This window comes from Protopterus annectens, chromosome 8.part0, assembly GCF_019279795.1.
Source record: "Protopterus annectens isolate FY-2018-M chromosome 8.part0, PAN1.0, whole genome shotgun sequence".
Classification (NCBI taxonomy): Eukaryota; Metazoa; Chordata; order Ceratodontiformes; family Protopteridae; genus Protopterus; species Protopterus annectens.
Window position 1 is genome coordinate 1,879,898,670 of NC_056741.1, and position 23,244 is coordinate 1,879,921,913.

General features: G+C 40.3%; 1 pseudogene; it reads left to right on the plus strand.

The window, feature by feature from the left end:
- Positions 1–710: 710 nt before the first annotated feature.
- The window catches only part of LOC122808578, a 100,028-nt pseudogene continuing 77,494 nt past the window's right edge, over positions 711–23,244 (plus strand).

The window sequence follows — 23,244 nt, forward strand, 5'->3', positions numbered from 1 at the left end:
GACATCCAGGCCACTTAGATTGCAGATCTCTGAGCATCTAAGTGGCATTAAACACAAGAGAACCAGCAATGCCTTATATAAACATACTAATAAACACCCCATAGACTCTTTCAACTTTATGATTATTGATAGGATATTGGGTGACAGATCAAACAAAGTGGGATGGCACTCTATACTGAATGTAAAAGAGAAAAAAATGGATCATCAAACTGAGTGGACTTTTTCCACCCGGGCTAAATGAATATTTATGAGGCAACCAATCACGGTATGTAATTAATTTGTATTACAGTTTAAAAGGAACAAATGAATGTTTCTGTTTTCAACACTGATGAAGGCAAAGAAATTATTCTAGCCAAAACCAGTCTGTTCTTTTTGATCTTTTATGTAATCTAATAAATATATTTTGATATGTGTTACCGCTTACAGTTGCTGGCTCATTTTTTCTTGATTCTTTGCTTTTTGGAACCATGCATTTGCCTACGTGCAGGGACCTGTTTTGGAGTAGCAAGACAGACATTCTCAAGATCACATAAAAGAGAGGCAAATGTGCAATGCAGGTAGACTCTCTCCTACTAAGGAAAGGGCATTGCAGTAGAATCAGAGCCTGTAAAGTCAACCCCAGTGAAACAATATTACCAAAGCATAAACAACTAGTAGCCACAATCAGCTGTAATCAGTGGTCAGAGAAGGCTATAAAATTAACAGAGACTATGCTGAAGACCAGGAAGTTGACTGGAGCAAAAGCACAACAGTTGAAGGAAATTCTCAGGCCTCTAGTACCTCAGGAAGAAGGGGCAATTGGTGACCTTGAAGAAGAATGGCAGCATCTCAAAACAGAACGTGTGAAAAGCAGAAAACAGAATACGGCTGAGCCAGGTCTGGAAATAAAATACATTAGGAAAGCTGGTAGTGGAATACAGAAGTCCAGGAAGTTATGCAAAGGCAGAAGGAGTGCAGGGAAAAAGTGAGAGACAGAAGAGATGGACCAGGCCAAAAAGGAATTCCAGCTGGCTAACAAAGAGGCTATGAGATAAATTGTAATAGTAATGAACAATGTATCAGAAGCACTTTACCAGCTTCTGGAAACTGAATCAGCAGATGGCACAAAGAAACTCTATCAGGATTAAGACAAAGACAGGAAGATAAAGAAGATGATCATTAGATACCCTTTATAAGTGATGCCAACAGCAGCCTGCTTACCAGTTCACAGGACATTAAGGGCAAATGGAAAGAGCATTTTCAGCAGCTTCTGAATGTGGAAAACCTCACAGAAGCTGTATTGCCCCATATGTAGCCTATGATGAAAGAGGAAGAAGAACCCGCACTACAAGAAGAAGTAAGAACAGCACTAAGGAAAAGGAAGTTATGGAAATAAGCAGGCTCAGTTAAGGTCAAGCCAGATACGGTCAAGATACTGGGTGAGTTGGAGAGAAATGGCTTTATAGGGTGCTCACAGAGAAAACGCCTTAATCCAGATAACTGAAGAATAAGCAGCCTAGTGCCAGCGTGTGCAAGAACAAAGGGAATATTCACAACTGTGGGCAGTACACAGCAATCAAGCACCTGTCATACTGTATGAAAATGCTGGAGAGGGTGACTGATAAACAAATATACAGAGCAGTAGGAAGTAAAACGGGAGATTGGGATGCAACACAACTCACCTGATGTTTGCAGTGAGACAGGTAGTGGAGGAGAATCCAGAGATGAGGAAAAGATGTTTGAGAAAGCATGTCAAAAGAAAGATGATTTGGGCAGTTCTGACATGGTCTGAAGACCCTGAAACATTGGCAGAATTAGTGCAGAGTACGCACAAGGACCCAATTACAGAAGCACAAGTAGTGTTTGCACTCAAATAGAGGTTCCCAGTGGGAGTGAGTGTGCATTAGGATTCATACCCGAGTCCACTGCTGCTTTCTGGAGATGGCCTACTTTAGCTAACAGGACAGAGGGGACAGATCATCAAAGTTGCTGTATGCAGACAATGTGGCATTGCAGGCAAACTATGAATGGAAACGTCAGTAAATGTTAAGGAAATGGAAGGTAAAAATAAAGTTACATAGGATGAAACTGAGTATAGATAAGACAGTTGTCATGACAGCAAATGGGGAAAATTAGAAGAAGCTGAAATTTGATATAGAAGGGAAAATAGAAGAACAGGTTAACAACTTCAAGTATCTGGGAAGGGTGTTAGTGGAGAAGGGAAGTTTGAATGAGGAGGTAGAAACTAAAATCAGAGCTGCTACAGGTAACCAGACAAAAACTGACAGGGGTGATATATGACAAACCAATGGCAAAGAAGCTGAAAAGTCAAGTATAGAAAACAGTGGTGAGGCCAGTACTACTTTATGGTATAGAAACCTGAGCAGTGAAGGCACCGTAGTTGAATAAACTTGATGTGATTCAGATGAAGTGTCTCAGGCAGGTGGTAGGATGCACACTATGGGACAGATGAAGAAATGAGAACATCAGTGCAGAAGCCAAAGTAACTCCAGTTGCAGAGAAGGTAAAAGAGAACAGATTACCATGGTTCAGGCACATGTACAGGAACACAGAAGATGATTTGATGAAGAAGATTTAGAGAAAGGAAAAAGGTAAGATGAAATGAGAATGCCCAGCAAAGAGATGGATGGATTTACATGATAGAAGACCTGTGAAAGTCAGAAATGAACGTTCGAAAAGATAGGAGAGTGGCACAGAATCAGGTAAGATGGTAACAGCTGATGCAACACCTTAACCTTATGTAGAAAATGGACGAAAAAGGGACTTGATGATAATGATGACGATTTGATTTTCTATGGTTGTTTGCTGTAATTAATCCTATTTTTTGTTATTGTTTTGTTTTATTTAATATAAACTTCAGTGCTTGGCATTGCTGTTTTATATATACTTTTAGGGTTGTTTTTTATACTTAATGTGTATTGTTTATGTACATCAGATAGAGTTTAGGAGTTGATATTCTGTTCAGTGTAATTCATACCCAGCAGTTATTGATGTGTGTCTGTGTGTGTGTGTGTGTGTGTGTGTGTGTGTGTGTGTGTGTGTGTGTGTGTGTGTGTGCGCGCGTGCGTGTGTGCATGTGTGTGTGTGTGTGTGTGTGTGTGTGTGTGTGTGTGTGTGTGTGTGTGTGTGTGTGTGTGTGTGTGTGTGTGTGTGTACTCTTGCATATGTGCATGTGCTCATGCATAGGAATGTGTATGTGTTTGCCTGTGTGCTTGTGTGGGGGTATGTATGTATGTGTGTGCAGGTGTGTTTGTGTGTGTGAGAATACATATGTGCACTTTGTTATATACTTATGTGCATGCATGTATCTGTGTGTGTGTGTGTGTGTGTGTGTGTGTGTGTGTGTGTGTGTGTGTGTGTGTGTGTGTGTGTGTGTGTGTGTGTGCTCTCTTGCATATGTGCATGTGCTCATGCATAGGAATATGTATGTGTTTGCCTATGTGCTTGTGTGGGGGTATGTATGTATGTGTGTGTGCGGGTGTGTTTGTGTGTGTGAGAATACATATGCGCACTTTGTTATATACTTATGTGCATGCATGTATTTGTGTGTGTGTGTGTGTGTGTGTGTGTGTGTGTGTGTGTGTGTGATGTGTCATGTCATGCTGAAAAGGATCATAAAAAGTCATGAAATGACTCCACAATTCAATCCTGAAATCACAGATCTTTCTGTCAAAAAACTGTAGCTGTTTCCACATGGAGGAGAGGCTCAGAGACTGTGGTTTCATTCTTCCTTTCTCTCTCTCTTTCTTCTTCTCTGTTCTTTTCCTCTTCTGATGAGAAAACAAGGCATTTTTAAAAGCAGAAGACTTTAATGTTATGGAGGATTTGGTGCTGGTGAGATTGGCCTGTGGTCAGCGTTTCCAAGCTTGTCACATTCAGCCAAGAAAATGATTTAAGTCTTATTGTGCCTGAGTATCAGGAGTCTTCTTAGGAGACATTGAACTGAATTCTTAATTTCACTCTTACAGAGCTAAAATAAATCAAATGTGTCATTTTTAATAGTTTCTTGTGCTTAAACAGGGAGTTGAGATCACATCCTGCTAACTTATAGCAAGCCTTGTACAAGTATTATAAAACTTTGTTTTGCAATTTCTCTACTCAGAATGGCCATGGTTTTATTGAACAGGAAAAGTCATGTTGTCAACGTTTTACTTACAGTCTTGAAAAGTTAAATGCGCTAGCAGCGTGCAATTTCTCAAAGCAAAATCACAAATACTCTTAATATCTAATATGCTCTTCCTTTGTGTGTTTGGAGTCTCAATGCACAGAATATCTAATCTATGTAAGTTACTTAATATAACCATTCTAATCAATCAGTTTGCAGCCTATATTACATTAAGAAGGAAAACATTTGAAAATAATTATATGAAATTCCCAAAATTCCATCATTTTCCTCTGAAGAACATCTCACATATCTGTCTGCAATCTAAACCCCATTCTCCTCACATGACTTCACAAGGCAGTTGCCAGCAATCCAGTTTGGTAAACTGAAATACTGTATACAATGATTTCCCTTTGAGAAATGCATTTTTCTTCAGAAATGGTACCTTCATGAAATCTGAAAATGCTCGTTGTTGCCACAGTGATATACTTTTATGCTAAGAATTAATGTTCAATTATGTTTCTTCTGACTGGACCCCATTCTAGCCATTTATTTTTACATTACCCTGAGCAATCCATATGTTTCAGAAAACTGACTTTGTATTCTTCATCATAGCAATCAAATGAATGCATTTTGTTAAGCCTTTTTTTTATTTCTGCACTACCCCACATGCTGACCACAAATGACCAAGGTTTATCAATTGCCTACCAATATTTATTCTTTCCCACTCAAGGATGATGGGTGGATAACTTAGGTTCTGGCCTCCATCATAAAATAGAGGGGTATATATGTTAGCTCTTCACTATCCAGCCTCATGTCCAGGGGACAAAAGACAAAGTGCGGATTCCAATAGTAGCTTGGAGCACAACCTACATGTGCTTCCCTCATGCATTGACATCACTCTCCCTTTCTGCTATTCTGCAGTAAGCAATATGGCAACTGTTTCAGTGTCCCCCAGTGTCTATCTAGGATGCTAATGGCCATATTTAGAGATGCCCCTCATACCCGAGAGGAGGTAAATAGTCCACTCATCATTAAATCTTTTCCTCCTTCCATAACTGCCTTTTAGTATACACGTTACTGATGAAATCTATTTTTCTTCCATCTTGTCATCTTTTTGTCATTTCCGAGTATCTTGTTTTCGAGACCTTTCTTGATATAGATTCAAAGTCCACAGCATTTGGTTGTAGTTCTGGTTTACTCCATTCCTGGGCTGTACTAGATGCTTTTTTATTTTTGCGCTTCCTTTAATACTGGTATCAGTGGTAATGGTGTGTACATCTGGAACCTTCTTATAGAAATGCAGCTACAACCCTGATTATACACATGCAGACCTGCCACTATAAAGGAATATGGTCTGGACTCAGAGCTTTGCCACAGGCTACTACTTGGGTAGTCCATTATCGTACTTATATTAGGGTACCACAGAAGGGCATGGTAGTTAAAAAGGAGGCCATGCATAAATTATTTCAAATTTAATAGAAATTATTCATTACTGAAATACTCAGCATGCAAAAAATGCAAAGCGTATTTTTCACCCAGTACCTCAACGATATGAGGCAACATCAACTACAGACAATTCATTTTTAACAGATAATAGAAGAAATACTCTATTCGGGTATTTTTTTTATACTGCATTGCAGCTGCAATAATGAAGCATGGGAAATATGTGTCTACATATGAGTGTCTTTTAATTTATTACTGAATAAATATTCTGTAGTTACATTTAGATTAATATTTAAAAGAGTAGTGGTCAAGGCCATATTGTAGTTTTTTGGCATTAATGACACTAAATATTTGATTTACAAATATATATTATTAATCAAGCAGACTAGTTGGTGAAGAAGTTAAGAGGCTGACATGCAAGGCAGCATATTTTCACTGCCAGCTGTTGGATAAATAAACAAGATCCCTAATTTTAGTTCCTTAATCTCATCCTGCCAAATCCGCAGGTGATGTGATGAGCACAACTCACAGTATAAAATTTGCTTGCTCACCACAGTCTGGTGTCAAGAAGTACAATAGCATTTCTCTAGGTATTCATTTGTCTTGCCTTAGCAGGCACAGTGTATGGTCAGTGTCCATTTGGTTTGACAGAGGTAGCAGCACTTTTCAACATTAAGCTACATTCTTCATTTAAAGTTTTTGTTTTTATTTATTTTTATCGATTATACACCATTTTAACCAGCAGCATCTTGTGTTACAGCTTTTTACTATTTTCAGAATGTGACAGCAAAAAAGACAGTACAATTATTTATGAATACAGTTTACTAAAGGCTACATCAAAAACAAAATGTATTGTTATGAGCATACAGAGTAACTTTAGAACAATCCTGGCACCACGGTAACAGATACTGGTAATAGAATAAAGGTGGTCTATAGACTGCCTACACGGAGTTATCCCAACAAAATGATAAATTAAGTGGAAAGCATTAGATATTTGGAGCAAGACATCTGGTTAGAAGGAAAGAGCTTATTAGTCATCTAAAAAGACCAAAGACTGATCCCTCAGTGTAACAGTATATTTGTTAAAGTTAAAAGAAGGAACAAGAGCTCTGAACATGAAGTAGTATTTTCCCCATGCAGCATTATATATCTAAATGTTGAGAGAATCTATGGATGGTGTTATTTTTAGAAGTGAGTTTAAGAATGAAAGCATTTATTTACATTTTCATTGTAATAATAAAGGTTGGTGGATAGTTTCTTCACGTTCTATTGTTTGGTTTGGATTTTTTTAAGATGACTAGAATGTATCGGCGACAAAAAGATATTTCTTATGTTTGCTATAAGGCCTCGGGTGAGAGGTTCCACCAGTCCATTCAAATCATATTTGGTCCTAATGGTTATATGACTTGGTCAGTCAAGTCAGTCAGTGCAACTATATACAAAAGTCCATCAGCAATGATACATAGTCTGTTAAAAGGCACAACATAAAAGTGGCTTGCATGAAACCTAACTTATAGCAATAGAAACATGGTGGTTACTTTGTGAGTAATACAGAAATACCTCACTAAAAGAATCACAGGCCTAAAGCAGATGCCCTACATTGACCGCCTTAAAAAACTCCAGCTATACTCTGTCGCATATCGTCTACTCAGAGGCAATTTCTGCTTAACATACAAGGCCATGTCAAGCCCAGAGCTGTTGGACATGCTACACTTAAAGAAATCCCAATCCCTCAGAGCCACATGCTCCAGGGATCTAAACCTTGTCATCACAATAAACAAAACATGCTGGGGGGATAGGTTCCTGACCCAGAGACTCCCCAGACTCTGGAATAGAGTGCCCATACATGTCAAGCAGAGTGCCTCTTTGGCCCTCTTCAAAAGGAACCTTGACGATTGGATGGGAGAAAGGAAATTCACCCCGGGGATCACGTCAGTCGCCCTGCTAGACAGGGGTCCAGGGAAGTAAATAGTGTGGGAAGAAATAGCCAGGGAATTGTTATGGCTAGGCTTGTATACGCCCTAGGGCTGATAGCCTAGTACCAACCTATGAACCTATGAACCTATGTACAGCATGCATTTTTTGATGAGGGGAGCGCAATGGCTTATCCTGTATCATTTTGTCTAGTTACACAGTAGTAGAGCTGTAATTCTTGAAGTGCTTTTTTAGCAAATATGGCAGTTATTTTTTAATTTAAGAAATCTGTGAAGGATGTGAGCATATTGCATAGTGCACTGAGGGGGGATAGTCTGTGAACAGCAGGAACAGTTTTTCATTCTTGTTGTGTTTGCCCATTCTCTGTGATCATATGAGCACAAAGTTAATGTATCTAAGTAAGACAGGGTTGGAAGGGTAAAGTCCTCCACAGGAAAAGGTACAATAATATTTCATTCATTGCTACTGAAAATCAAAAGTGTGTAACATATCAATGTGCAGTTTTAAATGCTGATAAATTTGGCACTGCAAGATGCAAGGATTTGCCATGGATTATTTCAAGGGACCTGTTCATGGGCATGGTGGGTTACCAGGCAAGCTAATTATTGGGGTATATGAGATGTTATGTTTGGTGTGAGTTGGAAAGCTTGCTACTTAGGTTAAATCTTTTCTGTAGTGTTAATGTGACTGAAATCTTTGAGACAGCACTGAATAGAAAACAAATGAAATATTAAGTGAGCTTTTAGTAAAATATGAGAAAGTTGATGGTCAGAAAGAAAGAGTGGGTGTTGTTACTACAGAAAAGTACTTATTGTTTCAGATTTGGAGAAGTTTGTTCATGCAAACAGTAAACAGTAAAAAAGATTGTACATGTACAGACTCATTCATACAAATGATACAAATATTAAGTGGTATCATGACATAACTCAGTGAGGTATTAAATCATTAAACTGAGTAATGTGGTGAAGATCAAAAAAATCACAAACATTAACCAAATCACTTCCAAAAGACGCCACACAAAAGAAGGACCAATAATCTACTTTATTTAGCACTTTTGTCTACTTCAGGGTTTCCTCAGAATACATGATGCTACCATTACAAATATCTTTATATACTCATATAATCAATTAAATTAATTAAAACAAATTACATATTAATTGACAATCAAATGATTTTATATGCTAATCAACTTTAAAAACATTAATCTAACTTCCTAAAAACATTTAATGCTAATTGTTTCATTAATACCACAATATTTATTTGCCTGCAGCCTAAGCTGCCATAAATTTTCCTTTCTTTCTAACATTTTTTTGTAATTACCACCCCTACAATCAATTGGAACCGGTTCTAATACTGTGAAATAAAATTTCTTAAAGGAACCACATACTTGCACATGTGTGAACAAGGCATTACTATTATCTTTAACTTTGATGGCATACAAATGTTCTTTTATTTTTTTGCAAAGTTTATGCATGGTCATCCCAACATAAAATGCTTCACAAAAAGAGCAAACAGCAATGTACACTAACCCAATAAAGTTAAAATCATAATAACCATTTATTCCTACTAATTCTTTAACATGCTTAACAGTAATTAGGCCACTCCAAAATATAATTACAAACAATACGAAATCCACATTTTGCCATACCTATCTTTTGCTTACTACTAATGGAAGGCCCAATAATATTACCTGTTTCTAAAACTTGTTTAATAGCTCTAGATTTTCTGTATATAAAACTAGGGGAAACTTCAAAAGCTTCAACCAGATCAGAATTTCCAAAAATTACTTTCCAGTTAACCCTAATCACATTGTTTATACTATAATCATCCACTGTCATGTCTAAAGCAAAACTACATTTAAAATGCATGGAATTAATGACTTCTTGGGACTTAATCAAAATACCTTGCTTCTAAATAGATAAATAATACTGATCTCTTTTGCTAATAATTTCTTCAGCCGTTTGCTGTAACAAGCTTAATTTGTAACCTTTAACTTTAAATAACTCAATTATTTCATGCATACCTCCTAAAAGTAATCCAATCAGTAGTCTGGATAGTCTTATCACTTGACCCCTGGGAATATTCTTTTCCATGATGCCCTGGTGCACACTAGTATAATTAAATAATTATTGTAAAAACATGGTTTCCTGTATATTTTGCTGAGCCAGGTCTGAGCAGAGGAATTCCACCCTGATATTATATCCAAATAGGGCACACTAAACCCCATGTGTCCTATCACAAACTTCATAAATTTTGCACTGAAATTAACCTGTACTACAAAGGTTTGCATCAATAATAAAAATCAAATAATCAACAAACCTTTTGTAAAATGTAATGTGTGTTCTGAAAAAAAAATATTTTGACTTAAAATTTTCATTTTCCACCACCCCATGACCAAATTTGCAGAAGATGGTGCCACAGTAGCACTCATGGCAACACCCTTTCATTGTTGGTAATATTTTCCATTAAAGTAAAAAAAAATGTTTTCCAAAATTACTTCCATCATTAAACAACAGCTATTAATCAATGTATTTGTTAAATCAGTAAATTTAGAAAGAAACAGCCTTAAATATTCTAACCCTAAGTCAATAGGTATACAAGTATACAGGGACTTAACATCTAAAGTAAGAAATCTCGCAGAAGATATGTTGCCTGAAAATGACCTTAGCTTATTTAAAAAAAAACAAGAGTACTTATATAAATATCTAACTTTTGTGTTACGGGATTAAAAACAGTGGGGGGGATTCAGTAATCCTCCATGTAGGATGAACGAAGCCCTACTCAGAGACTGTCGTCTAAGAGTTAGACGTCAGCATGTCATGCATATGCATGAGGGCGCTGACTCAACTCCCAGGCTAACACAGAGCATTTAGGAGTGCAGGGGGCATGTCAGACTGCCGAGTAGTCCAAACATCCATGCCCCTGCAAGTGCCTAACTCTGCAAATGTCAGGAGATATGGACGAGTCCGCTCAAATGTGTATACCCCAACACTACACTCCCCCACATTAAAATGCCCTGTACAAATGAAATAAAATGTAAAACAATTTTTTTTTATCATTCCTGATATAGCTGCCCATATTTGCGCATGCGTGCGCGGGTGTGCCCATTGCTTAGCTACAGTTAGCAGTTTAGACATCAAAGGGATAATAAACCACTTATATGCAAATTAAGCCAAATAGCAATAGTGTAGTGGTAGGGCCTTCGCACAAAGAGGAGGCATTCCCAGTTCAAGTCCCACCACTTCCCTCTCCTTTTTCTATAGGAAATCCGTGCACAAAAATAATTCTTGACATATACCTTTTAAATTATTTTAAAATGCATCGAAATGGCCTATGTAGTGGTGAACGATACTTTAAATATATATAAGAAAGTGAAACGGTCATGCATAATAATGAATGCATAAGTAACCTATATTAAGCAATGTGAAGCACTGTTAAGCAACATTTACCAGTATTAAGCACATTTAAGAATAATTGCCCATAGCTAAGCACTGCTTTAACTAGCGCAATGTAATTGCCCATAGCTAAGCACTGCTTTAACTAGCGCAATAGCTTTGAGAATAGCTGCACATCGCGCCAACTAGCGCAAACCAAACATGTTTGCGTGGAGGTGCGCACCGCGCTAAATAGTGCAACATCAGGCAACATCAGGCAACATAGAGCAACATAGAGCAACATCGAGCAACGTTGGGCAAAGCTGAGCAAAGTCGGCTAAACACAGCCACACCCCCTACTGGTCAGGTCAGTAGTAAAATAAAAAAGCAACGACAGGTCTCGAACCCGGGATAGTGTGCACCATAATCACAATACTAATCCACTAAGCCATGACAGCATTTGATGTTCATGGACTGTCAACACACATATACATATGAATCAAAGTTTACCCAGTGCTAAGCAGGTGTGCACTCAGTTGAGAACTTTTAAATCTGGCCAATCACAAATAAATGCAGGAAATGAGGCATATTTAAGCTCCATAGGTGGGAATACTCGCCATAACTGGTTGCAGCTCCCATCTGCAGGCAGCAATGGCTGGTGTCGAAGAGGGCTCTCGCTTCCGAGCGCAACGGTGGGGCAATGAGGAGTCAAAACTGATGGTTTGGCTCCTCGTCCATCATCATGATGCTAGACTCCTGCAGGGCCAGTTCCAGGGCACGGAATACAAAGTGGAGACCTGGAACCATCTTGCACATGAACTCACCAGTGCCACAGGCATCCCTCGGACTGGTGGGCAGGTTAGACATCACCATGCAGACCTGAAGAGACGCAAGCAGAACCTACTGAACCAATGGATACAGGAGGCCCGTGAGATGCAAAATGCCCCACTACTGAGTAGGTAGCCATGGACTGAAGTATGTACAAATTGCTGGTGTAGTAAATAGTATGGATAGGTATATTTCTCAATATCACTTCATTTACTTCACAGCTGCAGGTGTCCTTGCTGCGAATCAGCAAGCCTATGCAGATAGGCTGCTAAGGCTGCGCCACCAGGCAGGTTAGTAATTTGTCTGCATGTACTGTTTTATAAAATAAGTGAGAGAGCCTGGCTAAAAGTGTCTCAGCCCAATAATAAAGGTATAATAAGGGTTGAATAACCTCTCTGCATGAACTATTATGTAAAATAAGTGAGAGAGCCTGAAAAAGAGTGTTGTAACCCATTAATAAAGGTATAATAAGTCCTGAATTATTTCCCTGCATGTATTGTTATATAGAATAAGTGAGAGAGCCAGAAAAAGAGTGTTGTAAATCATAAATGAAGGTATAATACATTGTGAATACGATGTCTGCATGCACTGTAATAACAAATAAATGAGAGAGCCACTAGAAAAGTGTGTAATTTAATTAATAAAGGTATAACACCTGTAGTGTGTCCGTGTCACTTTCTTTGAAATGTAGATGTACTCTTGCAGTATAGAAATAGTAGTGTTGTATTAAGCACTGTCAACCCACACTTGGGTAGGCCCATAGAAAGAGTACGAAGGGAGTGCCAGTATCTCTTAAGCATATATACAGTCCTCAACTGTAGTTTCAAGCCTGGCATGTATAGGTAAATCTGGCACATGAGTAGCTTGTAATTGTGTGCACCAGAAATGTCAGTGTGCTGCAAAAAATGTAGGGGGCTGTTAAAATATAACTGATAATGTCACCTGAACACATCCAGATATGTAGACATATGAATATAAATAAAATATATAAATACATAGCAGTAACATCTGCATCCTGGACAGTTTGTATATTAGATACAGGTCAGGTACATAATTAACTAGCAAAACACATCCCACTACGTACTGGACATTGCCCAGTGTAATAATACATGTAGTGGATATATACCTGCAGTCAATAGGAATGTAGTATAAACTATGAGTTCATATAAGTTGTTAATGGAGGTATCTTTTTACACCCTACTGTATGCGCATAAACAATGCAATTCCACACCTCAATGGGTATGTGTAATCTCAAAACATTTGTTGGGACATATGTCCAATTGGTTTATAAATATCTGCATAACTTTGATGCATGTGCCCTGTTCAAACACCACAATCTTGGTGGCCTGTTGCCACCAATCATTTCTGCATGTTGTTGGAATGTCCACTGTCATTCAATATATGCATGTGTTATGCTTGCTGTTCAACTGTTGGAACTCTGGTGTGTTGGGTTAATGGGAATATTACTGCATGCTGTTACAACTAATTTGGAATGCTGTTGGCTATGTTGTCATTAAATACACCTAAACACAAAACGTATGGGAAGGCCGGTCCCAGCGGACCCACCTGTCCCACCTCAGCTGGCGATTGCACCTGGCACCATCAGGTCCGGTGCCCAGCCCGGGACCCCCTCCTCCATTGGTCCTGTGCCACCTTTGGGTGGAAGCACTGCAGGGGATGGGGCTCATCCCCCCATGCAAGCGTGGCCGGAAGAGGGCCACCTGTCACCCTCCAAAGGGTCTGGGCTGTGGTGCGTAGGGAGAGCCAGCATTCAGTCGCTGATCCCCTACGCTAGCTCGAGGCAAGAGTGGCATGACTCATGGGTGAGTCTGCCCCTCCTATGCAGCCCCCAGCACAGCCACCCTCCGGGCTGTGAAGCTGCAGTGGTGACTGCCCATGGGTGGGGTTTCAGTTCCACTGTTACCATCTGTGGGCTCATGGGCTTGCGATTTCCAAACATCCTTCCCCATCAGTTGTGTTCACCCACCCCATGTGTCATATTCCGCCCCTGTATGCGTCTTGTTTGTCTTGTCTGTTTACCTCCCCAGCCTACCTCCCACAACATACCTACTTCTACTACTAAATGGGCAATCTGTTCCCACAAAAAAAAATTACGCAACATACATAGCTGCCCATTTTACACAAATGTCCGCTGGACATAGACACTGAAATTCAATTGGCAGTACAACATACTTCGTTGTCCTCACCCCTCTTTCAGGGGTGGAAGGTTTCAAAATTCCCTCCAAATTACTAGTATATGCACAACTGTTGCTGTTAAATAAATGGGCAGCTATGGACCTTCCCTACACCCGTCCTGCACATCCCGAGCTGTTTTCCCTACTGTCTTTCCCTCTTTGTGCCCTTTTTTCACCACTTTCCTATCTCCCTATTTTCTTTTCTTTCAAAGAAATGAGCGCGGGGGTTAGCGGGAGTAAGTGCTTGTAAGCAGTAGTAAGCGGGCTTAAGTGAGTGTGCGCATGTGTGCACTTAGCTAAGTATAGCTAAGCGTCGTGCAAACCCGCTTACAACTGCTTAAAAGTGCCTTAGTCACCCTGCATATGAGGGGCCTTGTTCTGCTTAGCAGCAAAATAAAACACCACTGTCAGTCTCGAACCCTGGACCTGGGACACACTAGACTGCATGAAGTACCACTAGGCCACAGTAGATGTACAGCACAATGTTGCTGAAATATATATATAGCATGCATCAGAATGTGTGAATATAAAGGAAAGGTAGGAATGCCATAACACAAAACCTGTTCTGTGGAACTATACCAGCAGTTGTTGTGGAATTGCATTACATGACTGTGATAACAGAAACAGACATTCTAGCAGTAAATACTGTTACAGCAGCACTTCACAACCCCCACACAGTATCATAGCAGCAATCCCCACACAAATGTACAAAATACCAGTGTGTTCAAGGTACAGCAAGAATGTGGGTAGGCATACTCAGTACTGGAACTGTCCAGTTTCATGAGCATCCTGTGATAATGTCAACAAAATAAAAAGCACAAACAGTGCAGAAGTGAGTACATTAATATCCACAGTATAGCTGTTCCCAAACAGTTCATGTGCCAAATGAAAACCTCTCAATAACTACATATGTATGGCAGCTAATAGTGGATATTGTAAAGAAACTCCATACTCCCATGTATCTTGTGTTAGCATTTCTAGGGGTGAGTACAATTCTACACTGTCAACGGTGTCCACAGCAAACAAGCATGGTCCCCACTCTGGAATTCTGAAAGGGATATGCCTACCTGACCTAGCAATTTATAGCACTGGGTTGCTATGACAGTGAGTACTGCAAGTACCACACAGCAGGCTGCATGCAATTGCCAAACGGTGGCCACCAATTGGTACAGAGGCCATCACATGCACATGTGCAGATACCTATAAAAGCAGTCTGTACTTGCTGTCCACACATGCAATCATTCCATTGGAGTTACGGAGGGAGAGAGAGAGAGAGAGAGCAAAAAAAAAAAAAAAAGAAAAGAAAAGGTGATGTAAAGTAAAGAAATATAACAAAAGGAATATATTGAAAATAAATCAGTATACTGACAAATAAATTATATTGAAAAATGTATTGAATAGAAACTATATTGGAAAAAAACATTGAAATAAAATATATTGAAAAAAGATTTGAAAGAAAAATATATAGAAACAAAATATATATTGAAAAAGAAATATATTGAAAAAAATATATATTGAAAGAAAATATTTAGAAAAGTTAAATATATTGAAAATAAAAATATTGAAAATCAATATATACTGAAATAAAAATCTATAAAAGAAAATTCCTGAACAGTAAAGGAGGTATTGAAACCAACACCTATATTGGGAAAAAGTTTACCAGGATATACGAACACATACAAAGGAAAGGTATGTAACAGCTATGTATTTACTGGAATGTAGTAGATGTTTATGAAGAGTACTCTATATAGTTGGAATCATCCATATGTGGCAGCAGTATGTATTGATGCACAGATGGCCTGCATAACCACTGGCATGGGAAAACGAGTGTGTTGCTGTGTGCAGTGGGATGTGATGGTGACATATGTAGTCCAGCATTAAATGTCAAACATCTGATCCATGTTATCTGTGTTCTGTACAGTAGTGTGTACAAAGTCTGTTTGGGGTAGTAGCCCATACAGTTATGCAAACATGGATGTGACAGAGTAACAAATGCATGATAGTCATATTAATGTGTAGCTTAGCATTGGCAACAGCTGTACCAGGCTAGTATGCTAATTCAGCATCAGCAGCTCTGTATACACCCTCTGATATTACTGTGTGCTCACATGTGACGACTGTTCATGTTGCAGCAAGGCCCAACAGGACAGCCGTGAGGTGCATGTACTTACAACAGTGTGGTTCTTGTGTGTGTATGGCACACACATATGGAGAGATCTTTCCGTGTCAGATATATTAGCATCTGTACATGTGCATTGAGCAAGGGACATACTGCAACTGTTTGTGAATGGTGGATATATATATATATATATATATATATATATATATATATATATATATATATATATATATATATGTTGTTGAAGGTTGTTATGTGCATATTTATATGTAAGTTGTAGTGTGTGGCAGACCAGACAGCATACAGTGCTGGTATATGACATGTGGTGGTTAAACGCTGTGGGTATGATTCATCAGGTTTGCAGTGTTGCAGCCAGTGAGGCCTGCTAAAGCTACATGAGCTGAGAACACCTTAAATGCATTCTGCACATCACTGTGCAATGTTATGACATAACTGTATATGTCACAACCTTCCCATACTTGATATACCCACCATGACAGATGGACTGTATATGTGCCTATATGTATATCTATATGTACAGCAATGGATGTTCATATGTATGTGTGCATATAGATATATTTATATACATATATATATATATAGAGAGAGAGAGAGACATGGTCATAATTACTGCAACAGATGCCTGGTGACAAAGCCATGGACTCAAGCTCAATGTTGACACTGCATTGGCATCCCTCCTTGCAAAGACTCAGTACCCATGAACTACCACATAGGTGGTAGTCTACTCAACACCGAAGGTGTGATAAGAGACCATGGGACACAGGTGGACATTAGTCTCCCCTTCGATAGTCACAATGCCACACTAGTCATGTAATCTGACTATGTGGCACATGTCATCACAAAAGGTGTGTCATCCAGGGAAAAAAAGGTCAGTGTTCCCCTCTACTCCACACACATAAGACTCAGTATAGAGTACAATGCCCCATGTGGTATGTACCTCACAAGACATCTACAGCAAGTGGAAAGGACACAGACATACCTCAGAAAGAGTGATACCGGCGACAAACAGATGCCCTATGCAGACCGTCCCACAGACCCACAATTACACTGTGTTGCATACCGCCTACCCAAAGGTGACCTCTGACTGACATACTAAGCTATGTCAAACCCAGATCTGTTGGACATACTCCATGTAAACAGATCACAATCTGTACGAGCCACATGCTCTTGGGACCCAAACCCTTTGACCATAATAAACAGCACATGCTGGAGGGATAGATCCCTATGTCAGAGACATCCCATACTCTGGAACTAACCAACTATCCATAGCAAACAAAACTCCTAATTACCAGTTGTCATAAATAATCCTGGAGACTGTATGGGTGATAGTCAATACACCCAGGCAATCACCTCAGTGTTTCTGCTTGACTGGGCCACGTGAGATTTAAATACCTGTGTGTTAGAGGCCAGGGTAGTGCATGGCTAGAGTTCTATAGGCCCTAGGGCCAATAGCCTCTTACCTACCTATGAAGTGATGCACACCCACATGTACTTGCCGCAATAATCGATATGTGAGTGACTGAGTGTGATATTGAATGTGTCGGTGAATGTGTTAGAGTTCGGTATATGTGTGATAGCTTAGTGAGAAACTGTTTCAGTCATGGTATTATGTGTCCTAGCTGTGATCCCAGCAAAAGATGTGTATGCAATTGTTAGGCAGAAAAAGCAGCATGCTATACGGTCTGACGTAGTCCCTTGTTGTCGACTGGGGTGTCCCACTGTAGGCTAAAGCAGTACATGTATGCTTATTGGGTGTTACTACTGGTGAATCCAACTGTAGTACTACTTGAAGCTGTATGCCTAAACAGCACAGTATGGTGTACGTGCACATTTATTGGAACCACTGTTATGTGTGTTCCCTGTAGACCTCACAGATTACATACCTCAGGCATAAGGTCTGGTAACTGCTGACACACAGTACTGTAAGGTACACAGGTAAAGGTCACCTGGGTTGCCATATCTTTGTGTCTGTTATGTATGTCTGCTGTGTGCGTGGGTATGCCTGTACCATGTCCTCAGTCATATGTGTGTCACAGGATATAACTGCGTATCTAGCAACATGTATAGTCTAGTACAGCTGTATGCCACCTATATTAACAAATGTGCACATATGTTAGGCAGGGGTCCACCATCAACGACTAGTGTGGTATACTGGTAATACTGTCAGTGGACTTTACATTCATTGCAATGAATTACATATTTCATGATGCAATAGCATGATATATACCTCCTGTGGCTAGGTGGTGCATTGTGTCACATACTGTGTGCCATGTACTGTTGTATAGTCTTACATACTGTTATAACTTTGTTGCTGTGCAAAACATGGTTTGATATATAGAGTGTGCCAGGCACTGTGAGGCATCTGTGTGTTGAGAACTGATATGTAGTATTGAAAGTGTGTATCTTCTGACAGCCAATAGGTTGCTATATATGGCAGTTAATTTATATCTGTACTTTAGAATGTCACGTGTGCCACATGACTTGCTCATACATATTGTTTATTTGTCTTCCAGGGTAATGTGCCACCATCGTAACCCTGCATATAGCACATCCGAGGAGGAAGCCATCACAGCGAGCCAGGTGCAGCACTATGCGCTGCTGTTCTCCAGAACCAACCAGGACCAGCATGAGCGGGCTGCGCTGTGGCAAGATCTTGTCTGTAGTGCAAATGACATAGGCATGCATAACCGGACATATGAGTAGGTACGCCATCACTGCAGTGATTTAATTAGACATGTCCGGCAGCGTGCTTCTGATATCCGCAGACAACAGCTTGCCACAGGTGGGGGGGTAGCCATCCACCCCCCCTCACCTGAGTGGAGGAGCTGTTCCTGAGCCAGGTGGCTCCTGGCCAACCACAACCACAGCAATTAACATGTATCATCATGGAGGCCGGAGCCATCCAGCAAGTTGACATGGAGTGTGCAGGCAACATGGCATAGCTGTAGAATACTGTTACCTCTATTGGTAGAGCATGCTTATGTGAGATGTGTACTGTGTAGTTAGACAATGTGATGCCTAGTGTTGTGCAATACTAATAATTATGAATATAATCTGTAGGCCTGTGACTTTCCACCGTTGTACTATTGTAAGATTGCAAACACACAGTAGCAATGCCACAGTTGTTGCCACTGACAAAGTGTCTGATATCCTTGTAGGTCCCTCTGGTGTGACAGCAAGGCAGCAGAGCCATGCTGGTGAGTGTGTTATACCTTTAATATTACTAATTAAATGTGCATGTCATAGGTGAGGTGTAGGCTATGTGCACGTAACACACCTACACATAATGCATGCTGCGCATGTTTGCTGTGAGACTATGCACATCCTAGTTACCTGGGTAGTTGCCTAAAACACATACAATACACAGAGCATCCCACACAATTGTGGCAACGCTGTAGTGGACATCAGATAGGCAGAGTCGATACACATGCACACAACTTACACACCTTTGTCATACGCAGTACACATTAACATGCTACACATGGCATATTCAGACACCCACTGTAAGGTCACACTACGGTATCCCAAACCTCATCCACACAGCACACTTAATATACCTGAGGGGTAGATGCCTCACATGTGGCTGTGCAACACTCTTCAACACATAACACATGCATGTTAGGCAATGCCCACTATTGGCACCCCACAAACCCATGTAACAACTGGCCGTGAAATGGTTAATGTAGCCATAGTACTGCAGTCCAGTTACAGCATGCTATGTACCAGTCTGGCACACACTGGTAGCCTTGAGTGATCACATGATGCTGCATGATGATGGCTCATGGTACTACATCCCATCCAGTTACAGTGGCCACAGTAATACACATATCATGAATTGCTATGCACCGCAATGTTGTGTGTGTGCAGACATATGCACCTATATGCAATATGCATGCACACATGCACACTCCTCACTAGTACAGACACACACACACACACACACACACACACACACACACACCACCAGCAATCCCGAACATACTCAATAGCGTGTGATGTTGGGGTACAGTATCACAAGCCAAACATTTATAGCAAACGTGACAGCATGCAGGATGTGTGTCATGTGATCTATACACCCCATAGCATTACCAGACATATGTGTGTCACTTTCTACAAATACTCAATAGCTATTGAGTATGTTCGGGATTGCTGGTGTTTTCTGTGTGTGTGTGTGTGTGTGTGTGTGTGTGTGTGTGTTCTAGTGAGGAGTGTGCATGTGTGCATAGCAATATGCATAGCAATCTCCATTTGTAGAAAGTGACACACATATGTCTGGTAATGCTATGGGGTGTATAGGTCACATGACACACATTGTGTATGTGTGATGTTTCATGTTGCAGTTGTGTGGTAGCATGCCATGTCATGGCTGGCAGTAGCATGTACACAATATGTCCTACACTCACCATAACCACTGTACAATGGCTATGTTGAGCAATGGTATTCCATCAGGTATACATGCACCACTCATCCTGTGTGTATACATAGCATGCATGTGCTACACCTGTGTCCACAGTCATCTGCTAAAGACACAGATACTCTAATCAGTAATGGATATCTATGTGACACACTGAAACACATCCAGCCATGGTATGTATTCCTGTGACCGATGGTGCACAAGACATTGCAGGGCTTTTAATACCTGCACAGCAATGTTGTTTCCATGTACACATTGCGGGCCAGGGTGAGGCCATTCACTGAAAAAAACACACATGCATCAAGGCCATGTATACTGTTATTAGCAATGGCTGTCTACACTCACACTGCATGCTGCTGAGCAACACACATCCTGCATGCTGTCACGTTTGCTATAAATGTTTGGCTTGTGATACTGTATATACGTTATTGAGTATGTTCGGGATTGCTGGTGGCGTGTGTGTGTGTGTGTGTGTGTGTGTGTGTGTGTGTGTGTGTGTGTGTGTGTGTGTGTGTGTGTGTGTGTGTGTGTGTGCATGTGTGTGTGTGCGTCTGTGCTAGTAAGGAGTGTGCATGTGTGCATGTGTGCATGTGTGCATGTGTTCATGTGCTCCTGTGTTCCTGTGTGCATGTGTTCATGTGTGCATGTGTGCATGTGTTCATGTGTTCATGTGTGCATGTGTGCATGTGTTCATGTGTGCATGTGTGCTGACATCATGTACAGGTCGTAAAGTGTGTTTCCTGTCTCCATCTCACAGGTGCTGATACTGGGCTGGTTCAATGCAGCAGGGAAACTGATGTCACTGAGCATGATAGTGACAATGATGATAGGTGTGTTGAGGCACAGGCATGTTTGCCAGGGTCTATTGTTGGGCCACCAGTCGACACTACACAATTGTCCACCCCATCCATGTACACAGTCATACTGCCATTACATCCATCACCAATGTCCTTAGCAGAGGGACAGCATACAGCCGGCATTGGCCAGGAATGTGTGGTATCCATGGCACATGCATCCCGACACAGCAGCCATACCCAGATGTCTGGAAGGGAGAGACATAGGCAAATGTCCAGGGGTTCTCGTCGGAGCACTGCTGCCCATCATGCCGCTGGCAGACGTGCCACAGGTCTAAGTACCTCATGCATGTTCCAGGCTGTCATGGAGGCACAGGCACATATGGAACGGTACACCAGACAGGGACTGAGGGCACAGAGGGAACATAACACCGCCGTAATAGACAGCATCCATGACCTAGCTGGTGCCATCCGCAATTACACTGAGGTCACTGATAGACGTTGGGGAGAGACACTAGATGTCCTCCGCAATGTCATGTCCATGTGTCAGGACAGTGCGGGATGGTTGAATCGTCAATGTGGATGTATGCCAGCAACATCAGCAGCTGGCAGTTGCCGCGGATGTTCCTCGAGCAACAGCCGCCCCCGTAGTGCCAGTACCAGCCCCAGCAATGTTGGGGGTGAGCTGTCCATAGAACGTCCTAGAAGACCATGTGCACATGGCTCTGGACAGTCCCAGCAGAGTCATGGGTCCAGTGTATATTCATCTACCTCTGGGGATAGTACCCAGTCTGGCTTGGTACCTGATAGTGTCAGTAGCACCCCTGCCAAGCACAGGCACTGTATCCGTGGCCAGAGACTGTGATCTGTAAAGCCTCGCAGGTACAGTCTGTGGCTGTCCCACAAGTTAATTTTCCATTCACCACAGTACCGATGTTAGTTGAACAACAAATCCAACACTCACTTCCACAGTGATGAAAAATATTTATTTTAAAATCGAATGAAAACAGTAAAAAGGTCTAAACTGAATCACCAAAAGTTTAGCACCAAAATCAATTTAAACTTTTAAAGCCATACTTCCCATTATACCAGCTGTCATGCCTTCCTTATACATTCATTGCCCTCAATGTACAAATCTTGTTACAAAAGCCATCAACTTTTGACATAAAATAAAATTTTAGTATATCGGAACTATACTCAAAATTCACAACTTCCAGCTCTTTTGAGGCTTATCCGATCGTTAAAAAATACATGCTCAGTACTGTTAAAACTATTAGACATTTCAAACATGTCATCGCATACATAAAAAAAAAGCCAATTAAGAGGTCATGGAATTTATTACTGTATTATTCGGTGGGACCATACTACAAACAATTCAGAATTTCACACTATAGGTTGGGGTTGATTTTTTAAGGGTATTTTTTAAGGATATTTTTTAAAGGATGATTGCATTACACGGGTTTGTCCTGCTATTAGAAGTGCAGGAATTTATGAATAAAACATTAAATATAGCCACAAGAGATTAATATGTGGGATCTTTCTTATGTCATTTTAGCTTAAATTATTTTTATGTATGTGATGACATGTTTGAAATGTCTAATAGTTTTAACAGTATTGAGCATGTATTTTTTAACGATCGGATAAGCTTCAAAAGAGCTGGAAGTTGTGAATTTTGAGTATAGTTCCGTTTCAACCAAGTCTCTCAAAGTATCAGCTATGATACGAACTGCTATTAGCAACTGTTTAAAATGAGAATATATCCTTTGTTTGTCTTCTTAAAGCAAAAAGTCACTTAATCATCTTAGAAACTTTAATGCCTAACTTTAAAACAGAGGAGGCAAGTGATTTTTCACATAAGTACAGGTAGGTCAAGTTGGGGTTGCCTGCTTTCTTAGAATAGGGACCATGTATTACTTAAAAGTATAAGCATTTTTAATATACAAAATATACATGCTTTTTATTTTTGAGCTAATGAATACTCTTTTTATTTGATTGCTTATTGGTTACACTTGACCA